This window comes from Schistocerca cancellata, chromosome 4 (genome assembly GCF_023864275.1).
Source record: "Schistocerca cancellata isolate TAMUIC-IGC-003103 chromosome 4, iqSchCanc2.1, whole genome shotgun sequence".
NCBI lineage: Eukaryota > Metazoa > Arthropoda > Insecta > Orthoptera > Acrididae > Schistocerca > Schistocerca cancellata.
The window spans coordinates 361417289-361442332 of NC_064629.1; positions in this window are offsets into that span (position 1 = coordinate 361417289).

Sequence of the window (25044 nt, forward strand, 5' to 3'; positions counted from 1 at the left end):
CTCCAAACTAGATACACATACTACAGTCAGAAGCAGATCCGCGTCCATTCATATGCGTAAGAAAAGGGGTTCGCTACGCTTTCAACTACCTAGTTTCAACTACTTTTCAAGGTCATCCAACCGCTCAATTCCACATCCGAAATACAGGCACATAGATCGATCAACGTAGGAAATGTCTTAGGGTTTTTGGTAGGTTAGCGAATAAGACAGGTAAATATCCTCTTACAAAACATTTATTAACATTTGCATATACATTTACACACAGAAAACAACTCTTTCCTTATTTTTGTTAGGTGTAGATTTAATAATACCCAATTTAATTTTTAACTTATAGCTTAAATCCACATCTGAATCATCTATCTTCTTCTCCAATCAGTAATTTGACAAATATAGAGAAGGTATATTCTCGAATTCTAATACATATCTAATTTTCTTCCTGTAAAATATTTGTTTTATGGCTTTAACTATTAGCTCTGTTCCTTCCTGCAATTCTTCTAAGTGAGCCGGTCGGGGTGGCCGAGCGGTTCTAGGCGCTACAGTCTGGACCCGCGCGACCGCTAGTTTCGCAGGTTCGAATCCTGCCTCGGGCATGGATGTGTGTGATGTCCTTAGGTTAGTTAGGTTTAAGTAGTTCTAAGTTCTAGGAGAACGATGACCTCAGAAGTTAAGTCCCATAGTGCTCAGAGCCATCTTCTAAGCGAGAGCATTCGGGGATTTAAATTTTTCCTCGTATCTCCTCCATGACGCTCTTGTTAAAGCGTTCCACGTCTTCCTGTGTGTATGTCGGCAACTCGTCTGCTCCATATTCTTGCGGAACTTCTGTATAGAACTTTAAGTTTACTACTTGTGCAAACGAGTGTCCATTAAATGTAGTTATTCCATCAGTTTTAAAATCGGAAAATGGCTGTTCAGTTGCTAGGTGGACAACATCCAGCCCGCCTCACTTAGATAGAATATAACTATCCTTCTTAGGCCAATCCAAATGAGAATAGAGCTTAATAAATACATTTTTCGTGTATCCCTTAATATAGTAAACGTTCTCGATTCCACTGATTTCGGCTAGTACCAACACGTGACCAGTTTCCATGGCTGTTTACTGTAAATGCCAATATTTTGTATTCCCCCTTCGTAGCCAAATTTTTCCATACAGAATGTTTAAATCTGTATGTAAACCTGGCCTGCACATCGGCAATAGTCTCTTCCTTTCCCAAATGCAGCTTATATTCTTCCTTTATGACAGTTGTCTTCTCCACATACTCCAGTTTCCTTTCCTTTACTTCGGAGTCCTCCATTTCCAGTTTTCATTTCCGTACACTTAATACATTAACTGCACTTGAAGGAGCAATTTATTTAATGGGGAATGGTTTAAGTGTGTTTGATACATTGGTCCTTTTTCTTAAGACTTGGCGTATAACATTATCTGTAGGAACCAGTCCCAACCAGTCCCAATTCGGCGATATCTATATCGGACGGTATTGTGGAGAACAGAGTTCTGGACTGAAAAAAATAAGTTTCTCCTGCTTTAACATAACACTTCTGTGTAATACTAATATTGACTTTGTTGGAGTCTGTATTACGAATCTCTGCGTAGTTTACAGGCAGATAAGTAAAACTGTATGCAAACAGAGCATAACTTATGAGCTTTTCTCGGTCTTGAGAATCCGACAGACTTACTTGCACACCACTCAATTTTCGGGTGTTCTTATTACCCCAACAGACAAATTGCAGAACGTTGTCAAACACCACGCAGCAACTGCTCTGTAAATTATTAGTTAGCCGACACCACATAGACGCAACTGGCACAGAGTAAAGTGGAGAACATTGTAAATACTGCTTGTTAGTGTCTAATACACAGCTTTGCACTGGGTCGAACATACGATCCATTCTGTCGTTGTACGTAGTAGCCTTCAGCCTGGTAATGCCATGCTCCTGAGCCAAAGAAGACGTAAAAGTTTCCCGTAGTAGCGTGTCTGTACACTATAAAGTCTATAATATGGTTACCAATAACTTTGTTTACTCCTGGACTTGTGATTTGACATATAAATTTGTTATATACCTTTACTCTACAATTGGAGCTAATCCACGTTAAACAGTCTATTCCAGCTGTCTTATCGTTGTCCACAATCACATTACTGCTTCCCTGATGGTCTCCTTCCACGCAGAAGTCGTGGGTCGATATTAGGTAGTCGCACATCTCCATATTATTAAAAATTCCCGCAAAGTCTTGCGTTATGTCTAAATCCAAAAGGTAATAATCGTCTACAAGTAGCTGCTGCAATATTACAGGCAACTCTTCCATTAGAACATCCAATTTAACGTCTGATAATTCCACTTTATATGGTATAGCCACAGGATTTTTATATTTCTTCGAAATGGTTTCCAGTGCTTCTTTGCCGATTTTGTCCAATATTCCTCTTGCTGCCACACTGTCGCTTCCATCTAGGAGAAATGGTAGCTTCGCCTTGACACCATGTCTTGCAGTGTCGAACTTGGAGAATTTACTACGTACATAATAGTTAAATGAGCCAGACATTTCCTTCTTTAACATTACAGATCGTCCCTTCTCTAACTGCTCCTGACAGTCCCCTTGATCACAGATTTTAACTACCATAATGTTATCGCAAAACGGTTCTGCAATAGCAGTAAGCGCATTTAAATTGTTCTTGCTAAGGAGCGTACCAGTAACCATGTAATTTATGTTGCCAATGTCAGAAACAAGATTGTCCAAGTTCTCCAGTAGTAATCATAAACCAAAGCGTTCGTCGGTTGGTCTCGTCCTCCTCCCTGATAGTTGAGGTATGTTAAGTACTTTGGACGAATCCATGTTGATACTTTCAACAACGACAGAACATTGATCAGTTGCGGCTCTCATGCATCCGTGGGAGGGAAGGTGACTGCACCCCCCCCCCTCCCCCCGTGAGTACATCGACGCGTTTTTGTTGGACGGTATAGTGAGAGCAAATATCCATGCAGTAGAGTCTGGGGCTGTACCTGAATTCGGTTACGGACGGGGTGGTACAGCCCAGTATTCGCACAGTAGGGTATAGCACTGTTGCCGGACACGGTATCGGAGGGATGGTGCAGCGCAATAGCTGAATGGACTAGTGTATCGTAGTATCCGAGCGTGATAGCGGTGTTGTGCGGTGCGGGATAGGGTTGTTCTAGGGGGGGGGGGGGGGAGGGAGTTGAAACTAGGTAGTTGAAAGCGTAGCGAACCCCTTTTCTTAGCTATATGAATCGACGCGGATCTGCTTCAGACTGTAGTATCTGTATCTAGTTATCTAGTTTCGAGACGTACCACATTGCGCGCATTTCCGCCGAATGGTCGAAACACGGTCCTGTCGCGCTATCTCAGGTCGTTCTGTTTCTACGGGGGTTGCAGAAGGTGGTGGATATGTCTTTCTCCGACTTCTTCTCAGTTCTGGCGTAAATTGGAACGATCACACGCGGAAAGCTGTAGAAATGGGAGCAGTTGCAAGATGCGTAGGGGGTGACTAAATCCACGTTGGAATTTTACTGTAGCAGCTAGGATCGGGAAAGGATACAAGTTTCGAGATATGGGAGTGCCAGAAATATGATGAGTAGTGGTTGTAATCATTAAAGGAATTTTCAATAGGATCCAACGCAGGTATGTGCTTGAATGGAAACACCTGATTCGAAAGCATGGACATCATTTCTAGTGGATAGCGTAGCACTAGAGATCTGAGAAGCTGGTGTACATACGTGAATGCCATCCTGAGACCGATAGTGCAACCATACGGGCAGCATATTGGCGAGGGATTCGTCTTCATGGACGACAATTCTCGCTCCCATCGTGCACAATTTGTGAATGACTTCCTTCAGGATAACGAGATCGCTCGACTAGAGTGGCCAACATGTTATCCAGACATGAACCCTATCGAACATGCCTGGGATAAAATGGAAAGGGCTGTTTATGGACGACGTGGCCCACCAACCACTCTGAGGGATCTACGCCGAATTGCCATTGAGGAATGGGACAATCTGGACCAACAGTGCGTTGATGAACTTATGGATAGTATGCCTCGACGAATACAGGCATGTATCAATTCAAGAGGACGTGCTGCTGGGTATTAGAGGTACCAATGTGTATAGAAATCAGGACTACCACCTATGATGGTCTCGCTGTATGATGGTACAACATGCAATGTGTGGCTTTCATGAGCAATAAAAAATACGGATATGATGTTGATGTTGAGCTCTATTCCAATTTTCTGTACATGTTCCGGGACTCTCGGAACCGAGATGATGCAAAGCTTTTTTTTAATGTGTGTCTATTCAGTCACTGACCACGTGCCCCTCCATATCCGCATCTATATACACTTTTCGTCCAACAGCCCTCGGAAGGCCCAGCAATACTGACGGGCTGAACCGGCTGCCAGTTCATTCTCAGCTGATAGGCATCAGAAGATGCAGATATGGAGGAACATGTTTTCAGCTCTCTGTTGTTCCGGCCATTGTCAGTTTTCATATGGGAAACGTTGCTATCAAAATTCTTGAAATTTTCTTGATCAATTAACTTTAAATTTTGCACGAAACGCCAATAAACATGGACATAGATTCTTTTTAAAACGAGAATGTATAGTTTTTTTTGGTAAAGCCCAAGGTAAGAAAGAAGATGCTGTGTTGTGCTGTGAAAGTGTGAGGTTTCGTTTTCTTTCTCATAGTCAGTTTTAACTATGAAAGCAGGACATGTAAACGATTATACAAATTGTTTCTAGCATATATATTGCTGCTCAATATGTATAATTTAAAAAAAAATGTATACTTTACAATACGCTGTTTTGTTTTCTTCTCCCCACCATCAGTTTCACAGAAAACAAGGGAGCAGAATTTATGACATATCGGTTTATGATTAGAACACTACTAAGGAATGGGAATAGTCGGAAACTTCGTAACCACACTCATTCGCAGATTAATGCTATGCAAAATACTGTCAGTGAAGGTACTCTCCTTACAGGTTTTGCAGCTTGTATACCAATGATTCGAACCGATTTACCCATTCATTTTAAGCTACTTCAATTTCCAGTCAAGGCGCAAGGGCAGAGAGAGAGGAGAAGAGGAAATGGACAGAGAGAGGGGAGGAGGAGATGGAGAGAGAGGGGTGTGAGGAGGAGATGGAGAGAATGAGAGAATGAGTGAAAGAGAGAGAGAGAGAGAGAGGGAGAGAGAGAGAGAGAGAGAGAGAGAGAGAGAGAGGGCGAAGGAGGTGCTGTACAGAGAGAGGGGGAGCGGAGGAGGAGATGGACAGAGAAATGGGAAATGATTTTAAGGTGAATATCCAATTGCCATACATATTTAGCAATTGTGAAACATTGCTGGTTTTTTAACATAAAGCTCTACGACAGTACAGCTGCTGCTTTTGCCTCCACAGTGGAGGCTGCTCATTGTCTGCCCATTGTGGGTGCAACTGGTGGGAAAACCCTTAGTGTTGACAGTAAACGTGCAGGGTCCATGCGTTGCGATTATTACTGCCAGTGTCTAGATTGACAAGCAACTGAGCGTTGAGACCCAGACTGGAGTGCTGAGACTGTAATGGGTCCAGTTTGGTAGGTGCTACGCCTACAGTTTCTGGCAAAACAAATAAAGAGTCAGAGGTTGCCAGAAGTAAAGAAATTCGGGTGGGCTTCTCTGGTTGATAGATTTTGTTCTGCATGTGCTGAAAAATGATATTAAAATGTATTCTGTGGGTGCCTCCACTAAACTCTTTATCATATATAATTTGAAGTACGGACAAGTTGTTCTGTTTTACCATTTGATTATGGTTGGAAGAGTGGAAGGTTAAATGTTTCTCTTCTGTATCGATAAAACTTTTAAACAACACTGATGTGAAATTGTTATTATACAGTCCTCTGGGCACTACTAGAAATCGCGTATGTGAGCGCGTCCGCCAGACTATGAAACGGTTGCACGGCCACTCGGCTCGTATTTCACATTGCCAGGATGAGAGAAACTGGAAGGTGGCACTTTACCTGTGTGGCAGACGGCAGAAATCGCCATGTGTCTGATTAGTGTGATTATCCGACAGACATGCCTTCAAAACACAGTTACACAGAGAATCCGACGATGATCCAGGCAGAGTATAATGGCAGCACTCATTTGCAAATTAGTTTGTCCATAATTAGAGTGTATAAGGCAATCTGGGGCAGCGTGCAAATGCGCAGTAATCACTCGTGAGTTCAGTCGTTAATCCGTAAGCAGAGTTCAGGTCACAGCGATATCAGCGACGCTGTGCGTAACTTGATGCAGAAGGACCTCTGTGAGGATCAAACATGAAGTGCCTGTAACTGATTCTTGGCAGCCTTACACACAGTCCTTGACGAACGGGACCTCCCAGGTCACATGTTGTTGCCAACATGCCTTGGATAACATGTGCAGACTGGCAGCGACATCTTGGCTACATTCTGATAGCGTGGGATCTAGCACCAAGTTGGGGTGCCCTCCACGTTGTCGTCAGAAACTTCTGTAATCAATCCTTTGTTTACATCTGATGACTGTGTACCTGCCTCGATTATCTCCTGTCTGTTGTTGTCGTCTGCCTTTGGAACTAGCTCCATATTTACATTACTGGCCATTAAAATTGCTACACCACGAAGTTGAAGTGCTACAGACGCGAAATTTAACCGACATGAAGAAGATGCTGTGATATGCAAATGATTAGCTTTTCAGAGCATTCACACAAGGTTTGCGCCGGTGGCGACACCTACAACGTGCTGACACGAGGAAAGTTTACAACCGATTTCTCATACACAAACAGCAGTTGACCGGCGTTGCCAGGTGAAACGTTGTTGTGATGCCTCGTGTAAGGAGGAGAAATGCGTACCATCACCTTTCCGACTTTGATAAAGGTCGGATGTAGCATATCGCGATTGTGGTTTATCGTATCGCGACATTGCTGCTCGCGTTCGTCGAGATCCAATGACTTTTAGCAGAATATGGAATCGGTGGGTTCAGGAGGGTAATACGGAACGCCGTGCTGGATCCCAAATGCCGCGTATCACTAGCAGTCGAGATGACAGGCATCTTATCCGCATGGCTGTAACGGATCGTGCAGCCACGTCTCGATCCCTGAGTCAACAGCTGGGGACGTTTGCAAGACAACAACCATCTGCACGAATAGTTCGACGACGTTTGCAGCAGCATGGACAATCAGCTCGGAGACCATGGCTGCAGTTACCCTTGACGCTGCTTCACAGACAGGAGCGCCTGCGATGGTGTACTCAACGACGAACCTGGGTGCACGAATGACAAAAGTCTCGGTCACCTCTTGTTCGCATTGACGGCACTTTGAACAGTGGACGTTACATTTCAGATGTGTTACGACCCCTGCGAAACCCTACATTTCAGCAGGATAATGCACGACCGCATGTTGCAGGTCCTGTACAGGCCTTTCTGGATACAGAAAATGTTCGACTGCTGCCCTGGCCAGCACATTCTCCAGATCTCTCACCAATTGAAAACGTCTGGTCAATGGTGGCACAGCAACTGGCTCGTCACAATACGCCAGTCACTACTCTTGATGAACTGTGGTATCGTGTTGAAGCTGCATGGGCGGTTGTACCTGTACACGTCATCTAAGCTCTGTTTGACTCAATGGCCAGGCGTATCAAGGCCGTTATTACGGCCAGAGGTGGTTGTTCTGGGTACTGATTACTCAGGATCTATGTACCCAAATTGCGTGAAAATGTAATCACATGTCAGTTCTAGTATAATATATTTGTTCAATGAATATCCGTTTATCATCTGCATTTCTTCTTTGTGTAGCAATTTTAATGGCCAGTAGTGTATATTCTGACCCAGTTACAAGTTCCCCATTCAACTGTTGCATGTGGACAGTAATGCCCACACCTTGCCTAAGAACCAGAAACTGCTGGTGTCTGAGCCAGAATGTGTGTGGATGTTACAGCGTTGCAGAGGACCCCTCTTGTGGAGGTGTGGCTGGGTTTGGTTGTGGGTCAGTTGTGTGTGCTGTCAGGTGTTTGACAGGTGTTGGTTCCACTGGTACTTGAATAATGCTATTCACGCTGCCTGTGGTGCTATTTGTGGAGCTGCTGGAAGGGCAGGTGGTGCTGGTGCCTGGTGATGTCCAGGTGGAAATGACCGACCCCTTCTGGTGCACAAGTGAGGGGGGGGGGGGCGGGTGGACCCCAGATTGCTTCACGGGGCTGCAACCGTTTGGAATGGTACACCATCTCGCTGCCTTCTCTAGACACGACATATAATTTTCGCAAGAGTGCATTTGTGATGATGTTTGCATGTGCAGGCCTACACCAGGAAGCCGCTTTGGTAGCCTGGAGATGTGGAACACATCCATGCAGCCTTGGAGACGACGATAACAAGTGCAGGAGGGTGTGAGGTTGATATCTACGGAACACTTCAGTAGAGCTGTGACACTTGACAGCCATCGTCCTGCAAGTGCTAAGAAATACATTAGATATGCTGCATTAATGTCTCTCCCATGGCCTTTGACAACGTTGTTTGAACGTGAACACCATTTTTCCTGCCTCACTGTTGGGTAACAGGATACTACTGTGATGTGCGACACGCCATGATGGGAGCAAATTCATCGAATACTTAGGATGCAAATTACAGGCTGTGGTTTCAGGGTACGCCTTCTACTGTTAATATTTTAGTCAGCGCTTGGAGAGTGACTTCTGTGGTTGTGGACCCTTTATTAACTAAATATGTGGGTCTGTTTACACAATGGTGCTCTAATCTTTGTCTGTGAGAGGATGGGAACGGTGGATTGGCCTAAGGAGAAAGGGCTCGAGATATCTACTTTGGAGGACGCGAAATTGCTAGTCAAGATAGCAGTGGAACTCCTCAAGACCGCGAAGATATCAATTTGGGTACAAAAACTACTGAGGGATGTTCCTCCAGTGACCCAGTTTGAGAAAGTAACAGATACAGAACCAGAAAGTCTCGAAAGAAGACTGGATAATACTTAACCACAGAGTTCCACGATTGAGAGACCATCTGGACGAAACAGCCTGAGGAATGCTAAGTGAAGGCATTTGTAGTGACCCCAGCTTACCTCCTTACTAGGATTGGAGGGGACTGGTAGATAGCTGCTTGCAGATAAATGAACTGCTGGTGACTGTGATGCCAATTCCCACAACCTGGTGTGAGGAAGCAGTGACACCAATAGCAGAGGTGAGTGGAGAGCAATTTAGAGATCTTGAATGGGACTAAGGAACCTACCTTCAGCAACAGGAGAAGGTAAGAAGTAACCAACATAACTTTTGAGTAGTTATGTCAAACAATGGTATGTGGCGATGAAGACATCCTTATCTGACCACATGTATGTCAAGTTTAGCGTTGAAACGAGTGTTAAACAGACCATTTCCTATAGGAATCCTAGGAAAACAGACTGGAAAGCATTTAGAAAAGACAAACTCACGCTTATCTGAAGTTAGAACTTCTATAAGAAATGAAGCACATTTACAGGACATGGCAGGTATAGTTGCGGCATCGACGGCATCTTAATTGAACACATCTGATGCGTCTACACACTGCGCACAGCTACATGGAAGCCGACACGTTTAAACCTTCCGCCAGCCCGTCGCTGGTGAGCTCGCTCTTACATCGCTTGTTGTCTTCGATGGGTGGCGCCAAAGATACAAGGCACTAAGGGACTCCGAATTCACATGACCTCACTGCCTGCGACTCTGATTAGCTGGTGTGTATTTTTAAGCAGTCATACTCGGGGCTTTGGCCCCAAATTGAGTGTATCTTCAGACTTGTATTAACATTAATACAGAAGACTGCAATGAGAAAATACATCTACATAGTACGGGCCTGCTAGTCAAAGAGCGTATGACTGTATCAGCATTCAAGACAATTTCTTTCTATCAAGAACATTACTCTTCTTACATATAACTCAGCACTGCAGAAGAACTCACAACTATACAAAGTTATTCATAAGTGTACATATTGTAAATAAACTTATTAATGTGTTACCTTTTTGTAGATGTTTGGTTGTATTTCTAGGCCATCTCAGTTACGACACATCAGAAGTAACGACTGCTGTCACGACCTCGTGCTGAGAAAACTGTCCAATCACGAAGAATTACACAAACAGGAATGTATCTTGGTGGAAAAATAATCCAGAATTGAAAAAAAACCGGGTTGGAAGACTAAATAACTAAAGGACAGTGGGTACATTATCGGGATGTCTCTGCTAAATACAATCTTGCTATTGTGCAAGTGAAAGAACCATCATGAAAGAGTGGACGTTATGGCTGTCTCGACCAGATTTCATGAAATCCTCACAAGAAATCTAACAAGTTCCGGAGGCACACTGGGGAAGCAGGATGGTGGGTATTCAAAGACAGCACAAGAGACGCTGGATATGCTGACTGTTCACTTCCCTCAGTGTGCTCTAGGAGATGATACAGACCAAGATTCCGTTCTGATAAGGTACAGGTTTACAGGTAACCAATGGAAGAACTGCGATCTGCCAAAGAATGTGTCAACTTCAGGGAAATCCAGTGGTGGAAGTTCCAAGGCAAAAGATGCTCTCGTGTGCACTAGAAGAGCCTGGGGAAAAGCTCTAGTCTACATCCAAGGAGCATGTACTGTATACACACCTCTGTTATAAGACCTATGGTAATTTATGGTGCTACAGTATGGTGGAATAAAGAAGAACAGTAGGTAACTGCTAAGTAGCTCATGAAGATGCATAGACTTGCCTGTTTAGCCATAACAGGCAGAATCAGTAGCACACTCATTTCTGGGATGGAGGGCATACTCGACATGTCCTTATTACTTTTCCATGTTACAAAGGAGACAGTGGCAGAGGCATACAGGTTAAAAACCGGAAATAGTTAGGATATCCAGAATCACACAAAAATATAGTATAATGTTTAAATAGAAGTTATGTAATCCTGGGTTTGAACAGGTGGCCATGGTAAGAATGGCCATGGGAACTTCAAGAAACGTCTATACATGATGAGAACAGAGAAAGAAGCTCCTAGGTGTAGGTGAGGGGTATGAAACTACACCACATCTAACCTTCCCACAAGGCATTAGAAGAGAAAAGACAGAAAATATTTCGACCATTAATTACTCAAGAGACTGTGTCTAACAGAGATCTTGCAAAGGGACTCCTATTACTCTTCAAGGGCTCTGGTTTCACTTTACTAGAATGGCAGGGAAAGAAATCATTCAATAAACTTAGATTAGATGAGTGGAATGGGGCACACCATTTTTATTTCGACAGAAATAAAATAAAAACCAAATTTCATGAACAAAAATAAATAAAAAATTACATATTTTAACTGAATTTGAAAATTATCAGAAATCAGTTAATCATAAATTTTCAACTGAAAGAAAAGTCCCAAACAAAGAAAATTAAATGTTTTGAGGTTATTTTTAAAATATGAACATATTTTCAATTTTTACTTTTCCTAATAAATTTTTTCCTATATAAATGGAAGTTGTGACTCTAAGATTTGTAAAAATTGTGGGGTTGCAACATCAACTGATAATTTTGCTTCAGAGAAATATACAAAAGATGGTTAAAGAACAACATGTGGACCTTGTTTAACTGAATATCATAAAAATATATAAAAATTTAAATACTTTATAAATGTGGAAAATATGTTTCTGACTATTACTATAAAGAACATTTATAACGAATTCCCAATGAAGAACACTTTAAAATATTATCAGTTAAAAATGATGAAAACGTAGTAAACGATGAGTCTGCTTTAGCTGATGCAAATTCAGAAAAATTATATGAACTGTCAAGAAATTATAGATTTAAATTATTTTTATAAGAACCCAACAACTGAAGACAACTGCTCCAATAAATGTAAAAAATGTATTCTAGAATGTATCTAATCTTTCCTCAAAATCTTCAATGGCAATATTGGAAATAATTAGATCTAATCATTCTTGTAAAGCTTCTGTCATTTACATTCTTTTATTTTTATATTTCCTAATATTTGTCCCATTTTCGTATTTTTGATTGTTTCTTTATCATCATATTTATACAATAAACGTACTTTGTTTTCGAAAATATATTATGTTTTTAAATAAATTATTCTGGGAAACAAGTGTCTATTAAAATAAGAAAAACCATCTGTTTTTATTTTGAAAAATTCTTCATTTTAAGAATATTGCTATTTTTATTAAATTCCATAAATTTATTTTTATTGAGACATTCAACAACATACACAGGAATTTTTTATTTTGTTCACCCAAAACACCTACATATATAAACTTATTTTGTTGTATACAAGTAAATCATAAATTTTATAAATTCCATTTGTTACAAAATCTATCTACTGTTGTTTAAAATTTTTTGAAGATATATTAATTTTCAAATATTCTAATTTTCTTTCTTGTATACTTAAATTTTCTAATTATTATTCTCGTTTTTTAGTAGACTGTAAATATACCACATTAACTGGTTTAAATTCTTTAATAGGAAAGGTAAGTTTAGTAGAGATATTTGTCAATTTTAGAGACAATTGGAATAATATTATTTGTTTTTATTAATCCTAATTCTTTTACATTTATATCTTTTGGACTGAGTGAGATAGCACAGTAGTTAAAATACTGGAGTAGAATCTGGGAGGATGATGGCTAAAACCTGCATCCGGCCATGCTGATTTAGGTTTTCTGTGATTTTCCTATTTTGCTTCAGGCAAATGCCAGGATGGTTCCTTTGAAAGGGTGTGGCCAACTTCCTTCCCGTCTTTCTATAATTCAATGGGAATTGATGACCTCATTTTTCATTCCCCCTCCTCAAAATCAACCAACCTTATATCTTTTGACATTGTAGGAAATAAACTACTGGTTTCAGGAAAATAAGTTTCCCCAGATTTTATGAATCGTTCTTTTTACTGAAATTACGTTTCTTATCTCTTCGAAACTTTCAATACAATTAATAGGTAAATAATTAAAACTAACAGCAGATAAAACACATTTAAGCAATATTTCTCTTTCTTCTCTATTTTCTGTTATAATTTTTATTTATATTCCAGTTAATTTTTAAAATTTTTGTTCCCCCAATAAACATGTTGTAATATATTGTAAATAAGATCACAACAATTTTGTAATGAATCTGTTATTTTTTCCCACATTTTGGATAATGAAACACAATAGAAAGGAACTTCCTGTAAATATTTGCTGTTATTTGTTATTAATTCTAAACAATCTATTAATGGACCAAATGCCTACTGTTTTGGGAATCTGGGTTAGTAAAACGATAAATTGTTGCTTCTAATCCTATAAATGCATTTTATTTAGCTAATTTAGAAGCTAATATTGCTTTTAATATTCTGTCAGAACAATTTCAAAACTCTTTTATATGGTTGCCAAGTTGTTTATTAATTACTGAATCGTCAACTGATAGTAAAATTTATAATAGATTTTACTTTAGAAGTAGAGTTTGTCCAAGCTAAGCAGTGTTTTCTAATGGAATTGTTGTTCTTCACTATTACATTACATTTTTATTTATATTCTCCTTATATTAGAAAATTAAAATTTTTCATTAAATATTCGCCAATTTCTGCTTTGTTGAAAACTCCTTCCAAATCTAGTGTTTTATTTAAATCCCATAAATAATAATATTCTTTTGGAAGTTCTTTTAAAATATCTGTTGATTCTTTTATAATGTATTTAATTTAACATCTGAAAATTCTATTTTATAAGGATTAGCAATAGTTTATTTATATTTTTGTTTAATAATTTTTGTATCTTTATTAATAATTTGTTTAATACTATTAAGTGTTTGTGCATTAGAAACTAATTAATAAGGAATTTTAATTGAATTCCATGTCTGGCCATATTAAATTTAGACAATCTAGATATTAAAAAACTATTAAAACTGCCATATGCCGAATGTTTTACACGAAATTTGTTGCTTTTCATTTGCAATCTATAAAGTCTGTTTTTTAAAGAAACCATAATATTATTGCAAAAGGGTTTTATAATTTGTTCAAATTCTTCTAATATCTTTCTCCTATATTGTAATTAATATCTATAATATTTGTAATAAGTTTATTATTATTATTTAAATTTTCTGTAAGAAACCATAAACCAAATCTTTCATTGTTTGTAGTACACATTTTATTTTCGAATTCCATTTATACAGAAATTTTTTTATTATATTCGTGAAAAGGTAGTTAGAATTAAAGACGCAAAATCATTATTAAAAGACATTAAATGTAACTATTTTCAAAAAGTAGTTGAAAGTGGGTAGCTGGAAGTATAGTTATATGATGTTCTTACTTATCTGAAAATAGATGTATTAGTTTGGTAAATGAAAAAATCTGAAAATGAGGTTTGTCGATCCATTTAGATTTTCCCCTTATTGCATTCATATCCTTCCTTCAAATTTAAAAGAAGAATCAAACGAAATTAACAGAAACTTTTTCCAGAAGAAATAATAAATTTAGTAACTAGAAATGGAGTTTATCCTCATCATTTTATGGATAATTGCGAAAAATTTGAAGAACGAAAATTCCACCAAAAGAAAAGTTTTATAATAAATTATATGTAACTGATATTAGTGAAGATGATTATAAACGTGTACAATTAATTTGGGAAAAAAGTAATATCAAAAATCTTGGAGAATACCATTATTTATATCTGAACACCAATGTTTTATTATGTGCCAAAGTTTTCGAAATTTTAAAAAACTATCATGAAACCTTATAATTTAGATCTAGCTTGGTATTATATGCACCTGCTTTCTCCTTTGGTGCTAAATACACAACCATTTCCATTATTCCATTATTTGTTGAAAAAGGAATAAAAGATGGTATATCCCAGTGCTGTAAAAGATATGTTAAAGAAAATAATAAAAATATGAAAAATTATTATGTAAAACAGATATTAAATTATTTAGCATATTTAGATGCAAATAATTTATATGTTTATGCTATGAGTCAATATTTAGCATATGGTAGATTAAAATGGAATGAACCCAAAATTTTTGAGTCGAAGAAAGGAAATGAAATTTCAGGTACTTCTAAAATCGGTTATATTTTTGAAAGTGATTCAGCATATCCAAAAAATTAACATGAATTACATAAAGATTTACCATTAGCCCTAAAAATAAAATTGTATTAGAAACTAATGAAATAGTTATTATCTCCCTTAGATAATAAATATAATTACGTTGTTCACTATACATATTTTTAACAGTGTCAATCTCTAGGAATGAAAATAACAAAAATTCATTAAGTTTTAAAATTTAAACAATCTGATTGGTTAAAAAGTATATAGATTTAAATATATAAAGGAGAATGAAAGCAAAAAATGATGTTGAAAAAGATTTCTACAAACTGATGAATAAGTCTGTATTTGAAAGAAATGATAGAAAATGTGAGAAACAGAGTAATACAAAATGTAATAAACTAATATTTAAGCCATAATTTTAAAAATGCAACAGTATTTAATAAGAAATCAGTTGCTATACATAGGAATAAATCGAAAATTTTGTTTAATAAACCTATTTATATTGGATTTATCGGAGGAATTTATATTTAATTTTCACTATAATGTTATGAAACAAAATATAAAATATCAAGATACTGATAGTTATATCTATAATAAAAAACTAATGATGTTTATGAAGATATTAAATCAATAACTGTTTATTTTGATAGAAGTACTTATCCAAAAAATAATATATATAATTTACCTCAGATTAATAAAAATATACTGTTATCTAGTATAGACTGACAGTAAATATCTAATGACTTGACTAGATACTGATGTCTATTTGAACTATAAACAACATGCTGAACTGTTTTCTTCTAGATGTGGACTCAAATTCAGCAATGCTAACTAGGCAAAGCTTTCATACCTGACTGGGACTCCTACACATAGCTCATCATTGCTGACTAGGAATAGAGAGAAGTGTCATTTAGTGAGCGTGAACTTGAAGTTTCATGAAATTTTTTGTACTGGAGTGAGCCATCCATGTTAAATTTGGCTTCATCCACAAGTAGCGAAGTGTGTACATGTTCATACCTGAAATGATGGGACATCAAGTTTTGTGTTGGATGGGGATTCGGGCATAGCACTTGATTGGATTACTAACTAAGCAAAGTGAAAAGCTAGACTCGAATTTTTTCATAGGGTTTCTTTTTAGGCATTTTTCAGCAGTTGACATATGTTTCAGAAAGCTGATGACACTGAACTTCATTAACTGGATTTTATTTGTACTACCAGTTTCTGCCGTAAGCCATCACATAGTACCTATCAACACAACATTCCAATTTCTAGAACAACATTAAGAAAAAAATTGGAAATTTGTGATAAGTTCTGTTGGGACCAAACTGCTCAGTTGATCGGCCCCTGGGCTTATGCACTGCTTAATCATACTTAAACTAACTTACTCTAAGGACAACACACACACCCATGCCTGAGGGAGGCCTCGAACCTCCGACGGAAGGAACCATGTGAACAGTGGCTAGACGCCCTAGATCACGCAGCTACCCCACACGCAAAACATTAACACAACACAAATTGGCGCCTAGCAATTATACAAAAATACACCTAAGAAAAATCACTTAAAACATTTCTTTTGTCGTGGATATTGAAACACAAAGCACTGAATATTTTACTCCACGTGAAACATCTAATAAAAAACCCATTCAGAATAATTACAAGTGCAGCAATCGTCCTATTCATATGAGATCACAACAACAAATACAAAGTGACTTTGCAACACAGCCCAAAGATCTCATTATGCTTCAGATACGTCTATGAAGATGTATCGTTATGCACATTATTCAATTGCAAAATGTGACAAATAACGTAAAAGAAAGCTAAATCTTATCTCTACTGTCGTCATGTAGCATAGTAATTTTTTTAATACAGTCATGCCATCCTAAAACACAGGAAAAGACACAATGAAAAGCTTACATCAAGGTCTCAGTTGACCAGGTCACTATGTAAAGACTGAGAATGTAACATTATATAAATTACAGTACTGTACAAATTATAGTACAGACTAAAACAAAAACGAGGCCTAACATAAAAATGATTCAGTAACAATCACGCACTTGAAGTTAGTGACAGGATAAGATGAGATCTTGTTATTACATATCCTGTCGAAAAGCCTTTCCAGCTCTAATATCTTGCTCATGATGTAGATGACATATACAAGATTCATCAGCCTCTTAGGTACAGTAAAGGTACAAAGAGTGAAGAAGTAGGGAACTGGTATTGCTGAACCCGTGGTAATTAGATCAAGAAACCATACTTATCTCCAAAGTACGTTGAAATAGTAAAAATCTATCTTGATGACTAACCATTTGAGTCACATCAATAGGTTATTTATCAAACAATCTCCACACAAATGCAGAAATTCCAATAACAAAACACTACTTGTATTAAAAACTGACAATAGATTCCATCATGTAAATAGCATAATTTACCATATGTCAAACCAATTTTATTCATACTGTGGAATTTAACACAAGTGGACTATTACAACTCACTGTAAAAACCAAAATCTGCCAGGAGGATTGTCTTCAGACAGCCTTAAGGGATTTGCTAGACACATTGGACCTACACCTAGAGTTATGGTCTGGGATGCAATGTCGTATGACAGTAGGAGCACTCTCGTCATTATCGCATCCTGATAGCAAATTTGTACGTCAATCTGATGATTCGACCAGTTGTGTTGCTATTCATGAACAGCACTCCTGGGGATGTTTCCCAACTGGATAATGCTTCTCCGCATACCACTGTTGTCACCCATCACGACTATCGAGTGTCGACATGTTCTCTTGGCCTACTGGATCACCAGGTCTGCCTCCATCGGATGACAAGTACACCGACATCCATAAACAGCATTAACCGTCCATGTATTGACCGACCGAGTGCGACAGACATGGAACTCCATCCTACAAATTGACATCCAGCAACTGTAAAACACAATGAATGCACGTTTGCATACTTACATTTAACTTTCTGGTGGTTAAACCGGTTATTAATGTATCGAAATTTCACATTTCTCGCGCTACATTTACCTGTGATCTTGTAATGTTAATTATTACCTAGACAAACGTATTCCATAAATTTCATTACTCTACATTAATTATTTTTTAGTGTAGAAATTTTTTCCCCTAGGGTAAATCATGGGGCCCAGAGTTCCAATCCTGCCAGGGAATATTCACCGCTCGTGACTATTTTTGTGTGTTTTGTCCTCATAATTCATCTCACCTTCATCTGATGCGCAAGTCGCTGGAATGGTGCCTAATGAAAGACTTGCACCTGGTGGTCAGTAACGTCTTACGATCATTCAGTCATTAATTCATTCAGTTACTGTGGTCGTAGCGATCGATCGAATTGTTCTGTATCGATAGAAATGGCACAGCTCAGTTCATTTCATTTATGTTCGATCGATCTACAGTAGAACCCCTCTAATCCGACCTTGGATGGTCCGTCACTCCGGTTAGTCCGACCATGCTCAGGCTCGCGAGCCTGTGCCGACTTGTCACTGACTGGACGCCTGTCGGGCCATTGTTGCTGTGTCTATCGCTGTGCATATTGTTATACTGCACGTTATTGTGCAGTTTTATCGTTAGTTTTACCGTTGTTTGCTTTATTCCGTGTTCTCTACAGTGCGTATTACTGTAGATTCATTGTGTGTACAGTTGTCTGTTTTTCAACATGTCTGGATTCAAACGTAAACACGTAACTCTTTCACTAAATGAAAAATTAGCAGTGTTACAAAGACTGGGCGAAGGAGAATCGTTCCAAAACATTGTGAAGGAACTGAATGTGGTGTTACGACAATTAAGGATTGGAGGAAGAATAGGAAAGACATTGAATCCTATACAGTTACGATTGATGGTGAAAACACTCTGAAGAATTGCAAAACATTAAAAAAGCCTAAACTTGAACGGCTTGATAACGCATTGTGGATGTGGTTTTGTCAAGAAAGAAGGAAAGGAACTCCAATCTCCGGGCCAATTCTCAAAGAAAAAGCGATAGTTTTGCACAAAATACTAGAAGCCGAAAGTAAATTTGCTGCCAGTGAAGGCTGGATTGATCGTTGGAAAACTCGTCAAGGTGTCCGATTTGTTTCTATTTCCGGTGAAAAACTATCTGCCGATGCCGCAGCTGCTACGGAGTTTTCTGTTAAGTTACAAGAAATTGTAGAAGAAAATGAACTGTTACCCTGCCAAGTGTATAACATCGACGAGACAGGGCTGAACTTCAAAATGTTGCCAACAAAAACGCTCGCAGCTTCAAATGAATCAGTGGTAGGAACGAAACTTATAAAAGATAGAATAACAGTCATTCCTTGTAGCAACGCAGATGGTACTCACAAGCTCCCCTTGTTCGTCATTAGCAAATCTAAGAAGCCAAGGGCATTCAAAAATATAAATTTATCTTCCTTGCCAGTTTATTACCGCAATCAAAAATCTGCTTGGATGGACTGCAACCTTTTTAAATCCTGATTTTTCGAAGAGTTTGTGCCATCGGTCGAAAAAGACTTGAAGCAAAAAATCTTCCTGTTCGTGCTCTACTGCTTTTGAATAACGCACCATCACATCCATCTGAGCAAGATTTGGTGAAAGGGGACATAAAAGCTCTCTTTCTGCCTCCTAATGTGACCTCACTCATCCAACCAATGGATCAGGGCGTTATCGAATGGTTAAAAAGGCGATATCGCAGAAAGTATATCAGCTCAGTCTTGGAAAAATCTCAAGGAGATTTGAGGCAATGAAATCCCTGAATATCAAAGATGCTATCTATACAATCGCTGCAGCATGGGATGAACTGAAACCTGACACACTGCGGAAATCGTGGCGTAAGCTTTGGTCACAAGTTATGACTGAAAATGAGCATACCGAAGATGAGCAAAACAACGACGCACTGGAAATCGTTGAAGATATACAAACTCTGGAGCCGAATGTCCCTGCCAATGAAGTTGAAGAGTGGATCAACGAATGTGACAAAGACTGTGACACTTTTGAAGAGCTCAATGACGACCAGATTGTTGCCGCTGTTAGCCAGGAAACTGTAAATGAGGGCTCGGACGGCGAAGACGAACCTCCCACTCGGATTTCACACAACGACGCAAAAAACGCTTTTGACATCGCCCTTCAATACATCGAACAGAATCCAACTTCAACTCCAATGGACGTTTTGTGGATTAAAAAATGGAGGGACACTGCAACTAAATTTAGAATAACATCTGCTAAACAAAAATGTATCACTGACTTTTTTTCCAAGTAATTTGTTTTTGTTTTTACTGTAAAAAAATGCATACATTATAACCATTTCTTAGTTTATACTTACAGTAGTTTATTTCTTTGTATAAAAATCCTTTTTTATATACATAGTGGTATCAACATTTTTTAGTTTACAATATACAGGGTTATTACAATGATTGAAGCGATTTCACAGCTCTACAATAACTTTATTATTTGAGATATTTTCACAATGCTTTGCACACACATACAAAAACTCAAAAAGTTTTTTTAGGCATTCACAAATGTTCGATATGTGCCCCTTTAGTGATTCGGCAGACATCAAGCCGATAATCAAGTTCCTCCCACACTCGGCGCAGCGTGTCCCCATCAATGAGTTCGAAAGCATCGTTGATGCGAGCTCGCAGTTCTGGCACGTTTCTTGGTAGAGGAGGTTTAAACACTGAATCTTTCACATAACCCCACAGGAAGAAATCGCATGGAGTTAAGTCGGGAGAGCGTGGAGGCCATGACATGAATTCCTGATCATGATCTCCACCACGACCGATCCATCGGTTTTCCAATCTCCTGTTTAAGAAATGCCGAACATCGTGATGGAAGTGCGGTGGAGCACCATCCTGTTGAAAGATGAAGTCGGCACTGTCGGTCTCCAGTTGTGGCATGAGCCAATTTTCCAGCATGTCCAGATACACGTGTCCTGCAACGATTTTTTCGCAGAAAAAAAAGGGGCCGTAAACTTTAAACCGTGAGATTGCAAAAAACACGTTAACTTTTGGTGAATTGCGAATTTGCTGCACGAATGCGTGAGGATTCTCTACCGCCCAGATTCGCACATTGTGTCTGTTCACTTCACCATTAAGAAAAAATGTTGCTTCATCACTGAAAACAAGTTTCGCACTGAACGCATCCTCTTCCATGAGGTGTGGCAACCGCGCCGAAAACTCAAAGCGTTTGACTTGGTCATCGGGTGTCAGGGCTTGTAGCAATTGTAAACGGTAAGGCTTCTGCTTTAGCCTTTTCCGTAAGATTTTCCAAACCATCGGCTGTGGTACGTTTAGCTCCCTGCTTGCTTTATTCGTCGACTTCCGCGGGCTACGCGTGAAACTTGCCCGCACGCGTTCAACCGTTTCTTCGCTCACTGCAGGCCGACCCGTTGATTTCCCCTTACAGAGGCATCCAGAAGCTTTAAACTGCGCATACCATCGCCGAATGGAGTTAGCAGTTGGTGGATCTTTCTTGAACTTCGTCCTGAAGTGTCGTTGCACTGTTATGACTGACTGATGTGAGTGCATTTCAAGCACGACATATGCTTTCTCGGCTCCTGTCGCCATTTTGTCTCACTGCGCTCTAAAGCGCTCTGGCGGCAGAAACCTGAAGTGCGGCTTCAGCCGAACAAAACTTTATGAGTTTTTCTACGTCTCTGTAGTGTGTCGTGACCATATGTCAATGAATGGAGCTACAGTGAATTTATGAAATCGCTTCAATCATTTGTAATAGCCCTGTATATCGTTTATACGTTATTAAGTACAGTACAGTACTATAACTTGTTCGTCGTTTTTCCTTTTAAAACCAATAGATATTACAGTGTGTGTAGACGTTTTTTAGTTAATACACTCCTGGAAATTGAAATAAGAACACCGTGAATTCATTGTCCCAGGAAGGGGAAACTTTATTGACACATTCCTGGGGTCAGATACATCACATGATCACACTGACAGAACCACAGGCACATAGACACAGGCAACAGAGCATGCACAATGTCGGCACTAGTACAGTGTATATCCACCTTTCGCAGCAATGCAGGCTGCTATTCTCCCATGGAGACGATCGTAGAGATGCTGGATGTAGTCCTGTGGAACGGCTTGCCATGCCATTTCCACCTGGCGCCTCAGTTGGACCAGCGTTCGTGCTGGACGTGCAGACCGCGTGAGACGACGCTTCATCCAGTCCCAAACATGCTCAATGGGGGACAGATCCGGAGATCTTGCTGGCCAGGGTAGTTGACTTACACCTTCTAGAGCACGTTGGGTGGCACGGGATACATGCGGACGTGCATTGTCCTGTTGGAACAGCAAGTTCCCTTGCCGGTCTAGGAATGGTAGAACGATGGGTTCGATGACGGTTTGGATGTACCGTGCACTATTCAGTGTCCCCTCGACGATCACCAGTGGTGTACGGCCAGTGTAGGAGATCGCTCCCCACACCATGATGCCGGGTGTTGGCCCTGTGTGCCTCGGTCGTATGCAGTCCTGATTGTGGCGCTCACCTGCACGGCGCCAAACACGCATACGACCATCATTGGCACCAAGGCAGAAGCGACTCTCATCGCTGAAGACGACACGTCTCCATTCGTCCCTCCATTCACGCCTGTCGCGACACCACTGGAGGCGGGCTGCACGATGTTGGGGCGTGAGCGGAAGACGGCCTAACGGTGTGCGGGACCGTAGCCCAGCTTCATGGAGACCGTTGCGAATGGTCCTCGCCGATACCCCAGGAGCAACAGTGTCCCTAATTTGCTGGGAAGTGGCGGTGCGGTCCCCTACGGCACTGCGTAGGATCCTACGGTCTTGGCGTGCATCCGTGCGTCGCTGCCGTCCGGTCCCAGGTCGACGGGCACGTGCACCTTCCGCCGACCACTGGCGACAACATCGATGTACTGTGGAGACCTCACGCCCCACGTGTTGAGCAATTCGGCGGTACGTCCACTCGGCCTCCCGCATGCCCACTATACGCCCTCGCTCAAAGTCCGTCAACTGCACATACGGTTCACGTCCACGCTGTCGCGGCATGCTACCAGTGTTAAAGACTGCGATGGAGCTCCGTATGCCACGGCAAACTGGCTGATACTGACGGCGGCGGTGCACAAATGCTGCGCAGCTAGCGCCATTCGACGGCCAACACCGCGGTTCCTGGTGTGTCCGCTGTGCCGTGCGTGTGATCATTGCTTGTACAGCCCTCTCGCAGTGTCCGGAGCAAGTATGGTGGGTCTGACACACCGGTGTCAATGTGTTCTTTTTTCCATTTCCAGGAGTGTATATCGTTAAATCTGTGTAAAAAACATCTTTTTATATTTCTGTAGACGTCTTTTAATTCTTAAATCGTTTAACCTTTTGTACTTAATGTCTTTTTATATTTTTTCCATTAAATATTAAATTTTTCGGATAATCCGACCTCTTTTTCATTCCGACCATGGTCCCGGTCCCGAAGGTGACGGATTAGAGGGGTTCTACTGTATTTGTTTAATCGTCGGCAGGCAAATGATTACAGACAGCGAGTCTTATGTAATATTGAGTCTAGGTCCGACTCAAAAGTATCCGGACACCTGGCTGAAAATTACTTACAAGTTCGTGCCGCTCTCCTTCGGTAATGCTAGAATTCAATGCGGTGTTGGCCCATCCTTAGCCTTGATGACAGCTTCCACTCTCGCAAGCATACGTTCTATCAGGTGCTGGACGGTTTCTTGGGGAATGACAGCCCATTCTTTACGGAATGCTGCGCTGAGAAGAGGTATCAATGTCGATTGGTGAGCCCTGGCACCAAGTCGGCGTTCCAATCCATCCCAAGAGTGTTCTATAGGATTCATATCAGAAATCTGTGCAGCCCAGTCCATTACAGGGATGTTATTGTCGTGTAACCGCTCCGCCACAGGCCGTGCATTATGAATAGCTGTTCGATCGTGTTGAAAGATGCAATCGCCATCCCCGAATTGCTCTTCAACAGTGGGAAGCAATAACGTGCTTAAAATATCAGTGTAGGCCTGTACGGTGATAGTACCACGCAAAACAACAAGGGGTGCAAGCCCCCTCCATGAAAGACACGACCACACCATAACATCACCGCCTCCGAATGTTACTGTAGGCACTATACACACTGGCAGATGACGTTCACCGGGCATTCGCCATACCCACACCCTGCTCTCGGATCGCCACATTGTGTACCGTGATTTGTCACTCCACACAACGTTTTTCCACTCTTCAATCGTCCAATGTTTAGGCTCCTTACACCAAGCGAGGCGTCATTTGGCATTTAGCGGCGTGATGTGTGGCTTATGAGCAGCCGCTCGACCATGAAATCCGTTTTCTCAACTCCCGCCTAACTGTCATAGTACTTGCAGTGGATTCTGATGCAGTTTGAAATTCCTGTGTGATGATCTGGATAGATGTCTGCCTATTACACATTACGACCCTCTTCAACTGTCAGTCAGCAGACGAGATCGGCCTGTACGCTTTTGTTCTGTACGTGTCCCGTCACGTTTCCATTTCACTATCACATCGGAAGTAGTGGACCTAGGGACGTTTAGGAGTGTGGAAATCTCGCGTACAGACGTATGATACAAGTAACACCCAGTCACCTAATCATGTTTGAAGTCCGTGAGTTCCGCGGAGCGCCGTATTCTGCTCTCTCACGATGTCTAATGACTACTGAGTTCGCTGATATGGAGAACCTGGCAGTAGGTGATAGCACAATGCACCTAATATGAAAAACGTATGTTTTTGGGGGTGTCTGGATACTTTTGATCACATAGTGTACTTCTAACTGACTCCGGCTGTCGTTATCTGCGTATGCACGTCGGAGTTAACAATGATTCTTGCAAGCAATGATTGGGTCTCGCCCCATCACATCCTGTCTACAGACTGACTTTAAATTTAGTCTGTAAAGTGAAACAAAATAGTCACTTGAAATATTAAACTTAAATTGTGGTCTACAATAGCTTATTTATTGCTTTCATAAACTGACTCCAACAGTTAATGAAATTTCCGACAGATGGGAGCGAGCGGGCGAGAGAGAGAGAGAGAGAGAGAGAGAGAGAGAGAGAGAGAGAGAGAAGAGAGAG